This window comes from Malaya genurostris, chromosome 2 (assembly GCF_030247185.1).
Source record: "Malaya genurostris strain Urasoe2022 chromosome 2, Malgen_1.1, whole genome shotgun sequence".
In the NCBI taxonomy this organism is placed as follows: Eukaryota; Metazoa; Arthropoda; class Insecta; order Diptera; family Culicidae; genus Malaya; species Malaya genurostris.
The window spans coordinates 289,241,964-289,254,247 of record NC_080571.1 but is presented as its reverse complement, the minus strand read 5'-3'; the positions used below and the strand labels follow the sequence as shown (position 1 = coordinate 289,254,247).

The window sequence follows — 12,284 nt, the reverse complement described above, 5'->3', positions numbered from 1 at the left end:
ACGGCAATCGACCTTGGCGATCACGATGCAATACGGTGTGGTGAGCAACTTCGAGTAAAGTTTCTAGGGTTAGGGTATTCGCAGTGGTGTTTTGCTTTTCACTTAGGTTTAGAGTTTTTCGCATCATGTTGACATGTAACTCAGCATGCTTCCTGACTAAACTGACTGATACCAAATACAAATAATAATACCCCTAAGTCCCATACAAACGAACCGCCAATGTTTGGTTCACAGCCTGAACAAGTAAGCCTAGCAAATTACTCCCTTTCATTGCGATAGTTTGAAAATGTGGAAGGAGATCGTTTCTGGCAACGCTTTATGCTAGTTGCTACGGTGCAAAACAAACTTGTTTGTTTATGTTTATCGTTGCTGTATTAAACTGCAACAATCAGTCTAAATATCACCGGCACTAGTACAAAAGATGAAAAATGAGCACAAACACCCACGAATCTACAAATATCAATACAGCTAGTAGTATATTCATGGTGGCTTAACCAAATACAAATTATAATACGGAGTACTCCGACAAATTTTCAAGGACACATTTTGCATCGTGCGGTACATTGTCACGATACACTGTCAGAGTGACAATGTACTTTAGCGAATTTTCCATACAACTAGCAACGCTGAAGGGTAAAAATCAAATTGTCATAGTTACTGTTTATTATGATGAAAAAGACGGAAACAAATTTGGTTTAGAAGCAAATCGATAACCTGATGCGCCAAAAAGTGGAACATTTGACCAAATTGTACCCTGCAGGGAGTGCGATACAACAGTGCGATGGACCAGATTCTCAACTGTTCTATTTGAACTCGTCATTTCGGATTGATTAAAATCTCGTGATGCATATGTGGTGAGTATTTCTGAAATACAAGAGCATTTAACTTCGCTTATAATTCATCGTTTCCTTTTTGTATGCAGTTTCAGTCACTTAGAAGGCTTAACTAATTTGACGCAAGAACCGCGACCATGCAAAGCGTGATTTGTTGGAATCGTCTCTACCGGCGTCCGCAATGAAGGAGGCTTGCACACTTCAGCCACTGGAATCGTTTCCCGTTGAGATCATCTGCCAGCGTCAGCCAAATGCGGACCGCGTACCCAATATTATAATTTCTATTAGTGATAATACCAAGTGACTTTCCAGGGCTGTTATGTGTACTCCAAGCTCATTAATTTTGACTACCTAAGTGATATACTTATCATCATTTTTTCATTCATACTCAATTGCATTCATATTATCGTTCAGTAAGAATCACACGATCGTCAACACATTAAATTTTTACACTCGACCAATTAAGTTTTCAGACCCTTGTTTTGAATCGCCGGTACGGTTCTGAAGTTTTCATTTTTATGTACTTATCAAATCAAATAGGAGTTTCAAAACTACGTTTCGAAGACTACGTTGTAATGCTACTTTTAAGACGAAATCAAATTCCACGTTTTTTGTCTCGTAATCGAGTTTGAACATAATGAAATATAACCTAAACGGATTTAATAAAAACATGAAAATGGATTTATTTGCAATTGGGGTTGCCTTCGACGGGCAAACAGTGTCCATTGATATATCCTGATTTATCACACAGTAAGTAAAAGATTGATTCAGCTACATCTTGAACTTTACCAAAAAAACGAGAGGTATTTTTGCTATCAGTGAACGGATTTCAGCTGGACCATTCCATTTCTCGCGGCCCATGCTGGTCAAGATAACGGTAGGACTCGAATTTTCTTCGGCCCTAGCTCACAAGCTAAGCTTTTAGTCATCGCATCCATTGTCGCCTTGTCTATAAATTTACGATGCTGGCACCCCATTATATCCTGGAGATGAGCTGTTGACACACTTTGAAGGCCTCTTTTATATTGAATTTGAATATTCTGGAATGGTAACCAATCATCTATAGTATCTTCATTCAATCTACGCGTCAAATTCCTTCTCCGATAACTCATCGTACGATTTAATGATAGCTATACCTGCATTGTTAACCAACTCATAAACTCTATCAATTCCTTTCAAAATCCCAGTAGTTGCATTTCAATCGCTTAGATCAATTTTAGTGCTTCTAGTGAATCGAGTGATCATAAAACTGCTATCACCTGTACATTCATGTTGAAATTTCTCCAATTAAGAAACTCTTCATTATTCAGAATGCGACACGAAAAACAACAAACAAATTAGTCCGGTATCGGAGCAACTTTGATGTTGCGTTGCCAGATATGTTTATTTTCTAATCTAATCTGTCAGCTCAAAACTAAGGGATAGGCTAGGCCAACTTGTTTCTTTGGTGAACCAAAAATATTTCATCGGTTTATATGGGACTTAGGGGTATTATTATTTGTATTTGGCTTAACCATTCTATATTATTGTTTAACTGTTTGTTTGTTTATTTATTTTTCACTAAAATAAACAGTAACTATGGTGAACTTGTTCTTACCCCTCAGTGTTGCTAGTTTTATAGGAAACTCGTTAAAGTACATTGTCACTCTGACAGTGTATCATGACAGTGTACCGCACGATGCAAAATGTGTCCTTGAAAATTTGGCGAAGTATTCCGTATTATAATTTGTATTTGCTGATACCTTGAACTGATTGATGTTTGGGCAGTTCTTTAACTGTTGCATTACCTTCCGCGCCATTTTATTATTTCTTCCTTCGGGTACTCAGATGCTCCCTGAAGTTTCTTCTTCACCTTTGCCACTAGCTTTGTAACGATCCGTCATATTTGCCATTCCTAGATTTTTAACGCTTCTGGATTTTCATTGTGGCTGTATTTTTTTGCGGACATTTTCTTGGTTCGATGACATGACTGGAACCACCCGTATGAAAAATGTTACTAGGCAAATTCAATGAAATTTTAAGTTCAAATAATTCAATTTGCCTGTATTAAAAACCCGTTGAATCCCAACAACATTCAACAATCTAGTGTATGAGTGCATGCCCCTCTGCACCGCCATGAACTGGCAAATTTTACTTCCGCTCAATCAAATGAAGCGAATGCTGCATTCCACGAGTACTGAAACATCCAATCTCGCACTGTGGGAACTGGCCCACGTATAGGAAGTCCCACGTCTCGTCCTCGGTCTGGGCATGACAGCATCAAAAAGCGGTAAGGTACAAAAGAATAACCGGGCAACCGTTCCAATGAATGAAGGAAAATTAATATCCGGATGAAGCAATAGTGCGTGTTTCGTTTGATCCGGTTTAGATTACTTTTAAGATTCGACTTTTTAGCTTGTGGAATTGTGACGAGTGCTGTTGTTTTACAACGAAATATTTATTAGCTCAAATCGATTGAAAACAAAGTTGTTACTATCCTTTTGCTTGTTTCGGAAAACTTCAAAGTAATTTTCCAATGCCACGCGGCTCACCAAAATTACAACGAATCATTTAATACAACAAATTAAATGTTTGCCTTTCCAGCGTTTCGATCGACTGCTTCTGATGAATAGATAAGAGATTGATTCATCAAAATCCATAAGTCACTCCTATAGAACCTACTGCTTCAACAGACTCCCGTGCTGCTGCCCCCAGCAGGCATCGATTGATGGAAGTTCCCATTATCTGATGATATTACCTTTACTCTCTCTCTAACTCCGCAAGCCGCCTAAACTAAAACATAAAGAGCGCACCGCGCCCGCAACAAGATCAAAGAAAAGGCGTCAATGTTTCCTGTTGATAGTTTCGCCGATTATAACAACCTAATGAAGATGAATAGTGCCAACCATTGCCTTCACGGTGATTGACCTGTGGCACATGAAAGGTTGTTGTTTCATTCGCTCCCACCCAACAACGACGGACGGTGTTTTGGATCGAATTTTGGCGCTTTGTGTTAAATATTATGACGATGACGATGACGACGACGACGACGGTATGCTGAGAAATCCCCGAGTGAACATGCCATATTACACATACCGGAATTATCCTTCCTCTTCCCGCAGGTGAGCCACAATGAATGTGGTCGGTCGTGATTAGCCTTTCCATCGCTATCTATCCGGAGAGGTTATCTTTTATTCCCAGCTGATTTTTTTTTGCGCTCGGAAGATTGATTGAAATGTGGCGCCATTGTGAGCGAATGTTTGGACGCCACAGCTCGCTATCACTCAAGGCGACGCACAAGTGTCAAGCGAGGTTTTGTTCAGCATCGCTCAGCTATTGTTACGGTTCGGCGTTCAAGTCATGAATGCGTAGGTGGCACATTTCGGTACATGTTACGATAGGATGGACTTCAAGTGCACGCCTGTTGATACCTGTAACAGCCCAACTTCGAGTCCGTTTGACGTCAACGTCGCATAGCGAAACGAAATCAGTCCCAAAGGAAATCGAGTGTGGTTCCTGGCTTTCGGTGTTATTACTTGACTAATGTTATAATTAAAATTAAAATGTTGGAATGGAAATGAGTACACTTGATACCGCTTGTGTTTTATGTCATAACTCAACATTAGAAACGGGTTTTGACTGTGATATTGATGCTGTAATAATAGCTTAAGAAGCAAAAATTTCCTCACAAATACTCAATATCTCTATTTGAAATTTTTATTTAATTTTGAAGCAAGGAAAACCCTGAAACTCATGTAAGTTTATCTCCAACAGGCATAAAACCTCTTTGTTTTTTGTACCAAATCAACGAAGAAAACAGTCCTCGAGAGGACGACACGGAAAAAAACACGCCAATGCAAAACAAAGTGAAATATTGAATGTTTGTCTAGATTTGATTGGTTGGAGTTTGGTACAACTAGCCGATTGTTATTTTAACTAAACTGTCATCTTTGATTTAGCATACTGACAGCTTAGCAGTGACATACCCACAAATCGAGCAATGGCACACACCACAAACGTAAAATGAAACGTTACAGCAGAGATAAACTCAAGATTACAATGTCCCATACGACCCATTGAAAAATGTTGGGTCAGTAATCGTGAACCAGTTGGCTCAGTAATTAAACAAACAAAAAACCCTTCTTAATCCACCTAGTGTTGTGATAATGCCTTTCTCTTCTTTCATAACAGTCTCATGAAAATATATTTCATGCTTTTATTAAATAATTTCGGATACTAATTTTGACTCTAATTGATTCAGATTGATTCGAGTAGTTCACAAAAGTTCGACTTCCTGGGACTTAGTAAAAATATCAAAGTCCCAGAAAGTCAATTTTTTGAAAAAATTTTTTTTTTGGGATAACACTAAATCTCGACGTTTAATGCAATTTTAAGATTTTTGGAATCAAAAAAAATTTTCGATTTTGTAAATTTCATGTACTCCCCCCTATGGTACTTTTTCAAGATCTAAAATTTTCAATCTTTAACCGCTGGGCAGCACCCCTTACCTATGTCCGATTCAGCTCAAATTTTGCATGAGGACTTTTTTCGAGGTGCTGTTCAAAAACAGTAGCGCTATACGAAATTAGGGTGGATCCCAAAATATTGGCACCCTTATATATATTAGAGCGGTAAAAAACAACGTGTTTTGTCGGTTACGTCACTTATACCATTATATCTCCGGAACCAAAATTCCCAGCCATTTGGTCTCCAAACTTGATCAATGGTCCGATAGTAGCTTTCAAACGAGCATAAGTTTGTTAAAGTCGGTTCATCCATCTCTGAGAAAATTGAGCGCATAAAAATACAACGCGTTTTGTCGGTTACGTCACTTATACAATCATATCTCCGGAACCGAAACTCACAGCCATTTGATCTTCGAACTTGATCAATAACCCGACAGTACCTTTCAAACGAGCATAGGTTTGTTAAAATCGGTTCAGCCATCTCTGAGAAAATTGAGCGCGTAAAAATACAACGCGTTTTGTCGGTTACGTCACTTATACAATCATATCTCCGGAACCGAAAGTCACAGCCATTTGATCTTCGAACTTGATCAATAGCCTGACAGTAGCTTTGAAACGAGCATAAGTTTGTTAAAATCGGTTCAGCCATCTCTGAGAAAATTGAGCGCGTATAAATATCTTCGAAAAGTGCACACACACACATACACACACAGTCATTTTCCGATCTCGTCGAACTGAGTCGAATGGTATATAACACTATGGGTCTCCGAGGCTCCATAGGCTGGGTTTTCAAGCAATTCTAATACCTTTCTATAGAGAAAAGCAAAAATCATCGATCAGAAAACACACTGCATAAAAGTTCAGTGCTGATTTTTTAACAACGCGATTCTCACTGAAACTGGATCACATAATAAAAAATCAGCTGTCAAAAGTTCACTAGCGAACAGAAGATTATTGGGTGATGAATTTTCATAGCCGTTGTATTTCAAACCATTGCAGAATACATGATGAATAAATTCGCCGATGAATTAAAAGTGGTGATGTATTTGAAATTTATTCGACACTGCCGAAAGGTGGAGCAAAGCAGCAAGCGCTGTGATTCATAGAAGTAACAGTGCCAATTCAATTTGAAGTGCCAATTCAAACGGGCCATTCTAACAGTCCGCCAACTGTGTGTTCGAGACTTGCTGACGATGCTGCGCTCCTGTTACTTCTATGAATCAAATTCATGCTAAATAGCATTTTATTCTGTTTAATTTGAATAGTGCAGTGTAATCAGCCAGCTAAAATCAAAGCAGTCTTTTGTTGCTATAATCACTGTTTAGAATGTGGAAAAAATATTATTGTTCATGTTGTGCATCGAAAATATCGCTGTTATTATTTGTCAGTTGAGGATCAGTTTCGCGTTTATTCAGTAGAGATTTTTTTATTGATAAAAATATAATAATTAAATCTTGCACGTATCACTTCGGTGTCGAACTGAAGCGTAAAGGAAATTTAACAACTCCCTTTCGATAAACTTTTCAAAGATATTTCTGTGGGTGGAGATTCGTCATCAAGATTTGCAGACACAAATCATTTGAGTTTTGTGAATGTTTGTTTCCTGAATGAAAATATCGGAAGTGATTTTTTCAGTCTCTAATTCTGTATCGTGAAAAATTTTGTCTTGAATACGACTTACTTTACTATGGGGTGCTTTTTCAAAGTATGCCTTCTGAGAGAGCGATAAGTTTTTGATCGTGAATATCTCTTGTTGTATCTAACGAATCAAGATAATTTTTGCTACATGCCATCGGGAATATGATCACAATTTTATGATGAAGTTTTTAGTTGTGTGACATAATCTCAAATAATTCAAAATTAAACTTTTCTGAAATGTTTGGAATAAACGAACATCAAAGATAATTCATAAGGAGCGTTTGCCTCATAGCTCATAGCTCAGTGATCTGTGAAAGGATTTATATAATCTAACTACTAAGAGAATCGAAATTTTTCAACTTAAACGTGTATAGCAACAGCATTGAAGTATTTCAATAGTACACTATTGAAAAACCTGTCTCATTTGACCCATGTCAACACCAGCCAATCAGAACGTGTTCTGAAAAAGAGAACAAATAATCTGCTGCTGTACAACAAATCGTTCGAGAAAAATGTTCCTAACAGTGCTTAATATAGTAGTGAGTTTCACAATTTGGTCCTTCTGAAAGGCAGGAATGAATCCCGTACAGCATCCTGATAGTTTCTTTCAATGAATTATTCTAATCCGAAATGAAATAATCGAAATTAAAATTCTGTATGCGGCTTTTTTTTATAGCCGTTAATACCGCCTATTAGTGAAAAAACTACAAACGAAATCACGTAAAAAGAAATATTGGATCAGTTTGGATTGTCGTTTGCAAAGCTAGTTTCGCTTCCGACAAGAGCGATCACGTCACAGCTGCCAGTCGTTTGCATTGTTAAAAAAAAAACAACGAAAAGGGGACAACGGTGGAGAGCATCATACAAAATCAGCCTTTCTAATGGCTCTGAAAGTTTTCTGAAGAACTATTAGGATTTCTTTTTTGCAAATCGAAGGTAAAAACTCACAGTTTAGTGCAAATCTAGAACAATTCTAGAGATTTGTGCACTTTTCGCTGTGTGAAATTCACAGTAATCGAGATCAAGTGAAGCCTTCTTTGTTTTTGGGAAAAATGTGAAAAAAGGGGAATGCTTGCATAATTCATACAATTGATCAACTAATTGATGTTCGGAAGTGTTAAGGAAGATGTCAGTTGTTTTCGTATTCACGACATCCAGTTATGTCTCTGACATTACCCACCCGCCTTTTTGAACTGATTTTCTCACGAGTGATAGTGAAAAGAACATTTTCTGATTGTGATTTTCCTAACAATTGCCATGGAAACAATACAAGTTGGAAAGGAAGCAAACATATGTTTACATTCAGCACATAATGGTTTCTTGCTTCAAATGACTTTAATGCTATATTGGACGAGACGCATGTAGTGATAAGACGCTTGTTGTTCTGATGCAAATGATAATTGAACTGAAACTGACGGTGAACCGAGTTAAGCAAAATTGAAGATCTGCTCACCTTGAGTTTAGCTTTGATATCATATTATATTACATCTAATAATTCTGTATATGTGTATCTGTGCAATTTATTTGTACTAAGTTCCGATTCTTTTGTAGTGTTTTATTCCTGGTGGGACAACAACTTGTTCAAATTGATACTGCATAACGATTAGCATTGCATTGTGTTTGCTACACTTAGTCTGGATCCCTTCTATGAGATTCTTGGAAGCCAGATTAGATCAACATAATATGCTTTATAAAACTAAATCGATTTCGAACTATTCAATTAGGTTACACCGTTGACAAAATAAAACATTTTTAAACTATTTCGAATCAAGTTAAATAAGGCAAATCCATTAACAAATCACCGAGATACAAGTGCTTCAAATTAGGTCCGAAAAATCTATCGACGATAGTTCTGAATTGGCTTGCTAGTTACCGGAGAATCAAAATAAACATAGCTAACTTGTATTTAATACCAGTGAATACGGTATCAACCAATGTTGCGAATATTCTTCGTGTGACTAATTCATTCATCGATCTTCGCCGTGAATATGATTCTATTACTTACGAGACGGGCGAACAACGTTGAACTATTCACTGCACGAAAGAGAGAAGGGTGAAAATGAATAAGCAATGATCATAGAGAATCCGAATATACTAACACATTCTTCGCTGCTGGTATACATCGTGCATGTTCGTTTTATACATTCGTTCATTTACTTTACTCTTCGAATTATGCTTTGCACGATGACCACTTGAATGAACTACCAATGAACTGCCGATGAATCAAGTTCACCTTTTGACAGCTATCAGTGGTTTGTTTACTTATCTATAAACACGTATTCAAATTAGAATGAACGCAATGAAAACATAAACAAACCACTGATAGCTGTCAAAATTGATTCATTTTGTTAATTTTTGTGAGGTTATGTTCGTGCAAAACCTAATTGGCTCGAATAGCGTCTCTGCGATGCAGTGATGTCAACCCTACGGATTTATCCGTAGATCTACGGATTTCTATCTTTTCTACGGATTTAAGGATGAAACATATGATATCTACGGATTTAGCAATATTTTATCTGAAATCTCCTGATCTAGCATTGTATATCTTGATATAAAAGGAAAATAATTAAATGTTGCTACATCGTCGAAAATAATTAAATGTCTGTAATCATGCATCTATTAGCCATCGATCTGTCATTATTGGAAGCCTGCTTTTGTAGATTAGAGCTTAAAGCTGTTAAGCTTATGTCAATGTACTAGTATAAGTACACTTGAAACCATATCTACGGATTTGACTTCAACGAAAAGTGGCTTCAGTGCTGCGATGATCGTTGGTTTCCATTCTTCGCGAAGCATTCTTCATATAATAAATTCATCATATGGAGAGTGCTGGGATATGGTTCATCACATACACATAAGACTTTGGTAATAATGCAGGAGGAAACGTCTTAATTTGCTTGTTTCAAAGGCAGCACGAACAATCATTGCGAATTAGGTTTTGACGATGATCACTGTATGAATATTCGTTCCATATTCGCGTTAAGTCATTCGGGGGTATGTCCATTGCGAATAACAACTGCAAGGAATAAATCTTCGTGCGAGCAACGAAGCAGCGTCGACTTCGTTCGCACCCGAATATACGGACAAGTCCGAATACCAGAACGATTATCGAACAAAGGCGAAGGGAAGCGAACGATGATCATTGGCGTTCGTTGCATTTTTGATATTCGAGCAACATTGGTGTCAACACACCGCACACATACAAAAGCGACTATCCAGCGAGCAAATGAATGTAACTTTTAGTTTTGTCATCCACTCACGCTTCGCTGGCAGCCAGGGGTAAGCTAAATCAGAAATGCAATTAGGCATATATTTATAGTTTCCCTTTTGTGCTATAGTTCATACTGCGCAAATCGGACGCGAGGATGACATCATTGGCAAGCTGTGATTGGCTCGTGGAAACATAGGTCAATTCGAACTAATTTTTCAATGGTATGCAATTGAAAGTTTAAGTTAAATGTTTCCGAATCGATTGGTAGTTAAATTATATAAATCCATCAACAAATGACTGAGCGTTCAAAATTATGACAGAAAAAGGTTACGCGGTTAGTTTTGCATTTTTTAAATTGACACCCAGCCTCGTGTAGTGCAGAGTAGGGCATTTTTAATGCCAAAACTGAAGAACTATCATTCAAATTCTGTAAGCATCTTTCCTCTTCAAAATACCACAATTTGTACGGCAAGCAAGTCTTTTTATTGCATTCCCACCGTAACTGTCGACGCGATCGGATGTGTATTCGCTTCAATCCAGTCCAGTACAGTCCGCATTAATCCGCTTTCAAGGTCGTTCTTTTGTTTTCGCAGTGTCGATAGTGATCGGACACTCGGGTGTCGAGTTTTTTCACCGTCACACAGCCATAGATAGACAATTGTGATTGTGCTTTTTTCCTCACGGAGTTTTAGGCATCTATTGAAGAGGCAATCGACCAAGATCAGGTCTTGGTGGCCGTTTCTTTTTGCAGCCGAACAAGCTAAGTATTGTTTTCATTTTGTTGCTATCCTCTGATTATTTCACTTACACCTTATATAATCATATCTGTGCGGAGATAGCTCCGTGTAATAATAATGGTTCCACCCCCTCCGGATGAAAAAATGGAGACAGATCCAAAACCACCCCCACTTGTCCCTACCCCTTCAGCTGACAATAAGATTACGAGGGTAAAGAAGTATCCCGATGAACCTTTGCTTTCGGCCGGTTCTTATGTGGTCTATTTCCGGACCAAGAATAACAACAAATTGAACCTTATTAAAATATCTCGTGAATTGACGTATCGGTACTCTACTATTACACGCATTGATAAAGTACGCCCAGGCAGGCTTAGGGTTCTCTTAACCAGCTCAAAGCATGCTAACGAGATCGTTCAAAGTGATCTTTTTGCGCGGGAGTACTATGTATACGTGCCAGCCCGCGAAGTAGAAATAGACGGCGTAGTCACAGATGCGAGCCTGACATGCGAAGATATTCTTAAGTACGGGGCCGGCGGTTTCAAAGACCCCCTACTTAAGAATGTAAAGATACTGGATTGCAAACGGCTGCATTCAGTGTCGATCGCCGGGGATGGTACAAAATCCTATCCCCAATCAGACTCTTATCGAGTGACCTTCGCCGGCTCGGCATTACCCAACTACGTTCTACTGGACCGGGTTCGTCTGCCTGTTCATCTGTATGTGCCGTGGGTCATGAATTGCTCCAATTGCAAACCATTGGGGCATACATCCTCTCATTGTGGTAATAAGTATCGTTGTGCTAACTGTGGAGGGGCTCACGCGGATGGCTCTTGCGGGAAGAGCATCGAAAAGTGCCTCTACTGTGGAGAGGATCATCATGACCTCGCGGCATGCCCTGCGTACAAACTGCGAGGAGATAAATTGAAACAGTCTCTCCAGTCTCGTTCCAAACGGTCTTTTGCAGAAATGCTCCACCTAAACTCACCGGAAACCTTTACGCTTGCTTGTCAACTGACGAGTGTGATTCTTACGATCCCCAAGAAGGTACATCTTCGGCAGTCCCTCACAGCTATAGGAAGAGGATAAATATTTCCTCTCACAAGCTCCCTAGCAAGGGTTCGAAGGTATCTTCTGAGGGTCCCCCAAAAGTAACAGCAATGGGAAGTGCTGGTAAAATAAAAAAAAACCAAAGCAAACAGCTCCTGATCTTGCGAAACTCAGATCTAAAAAGGAATTCCCGGCACTTCCTGGGTCATCAAAATCCCCAAGTGTACCAGAAAACCAACCAGAAAATCGACCGAGTGCTGGATTCATAAAATTCTCGGATATTGTGGACTGGATTTTCACAACTTTCAATATTTCCGACCCCCTGAAACAGCTTATGATGAGTTTTATACCCACAGTCAAAACGTTTCTGAAG

The 12,284-nt window shown here is 38.7% G+C and overlaps 1 pseudogene; it reads right to left on the bottom strand.

Annotated features, from left to right (window-relative positions):
• Positions 1–1,515: 1,515 nt before the first annotated feature.
• LOC131429264 (L-xylulose reductase-like) lies at positions 1,516–11,914 on the bottom strand (annotated as a pseudogene).
• Between the last annotated feature and the right edge of the window lie 370 nt (positions 11,915–12,284).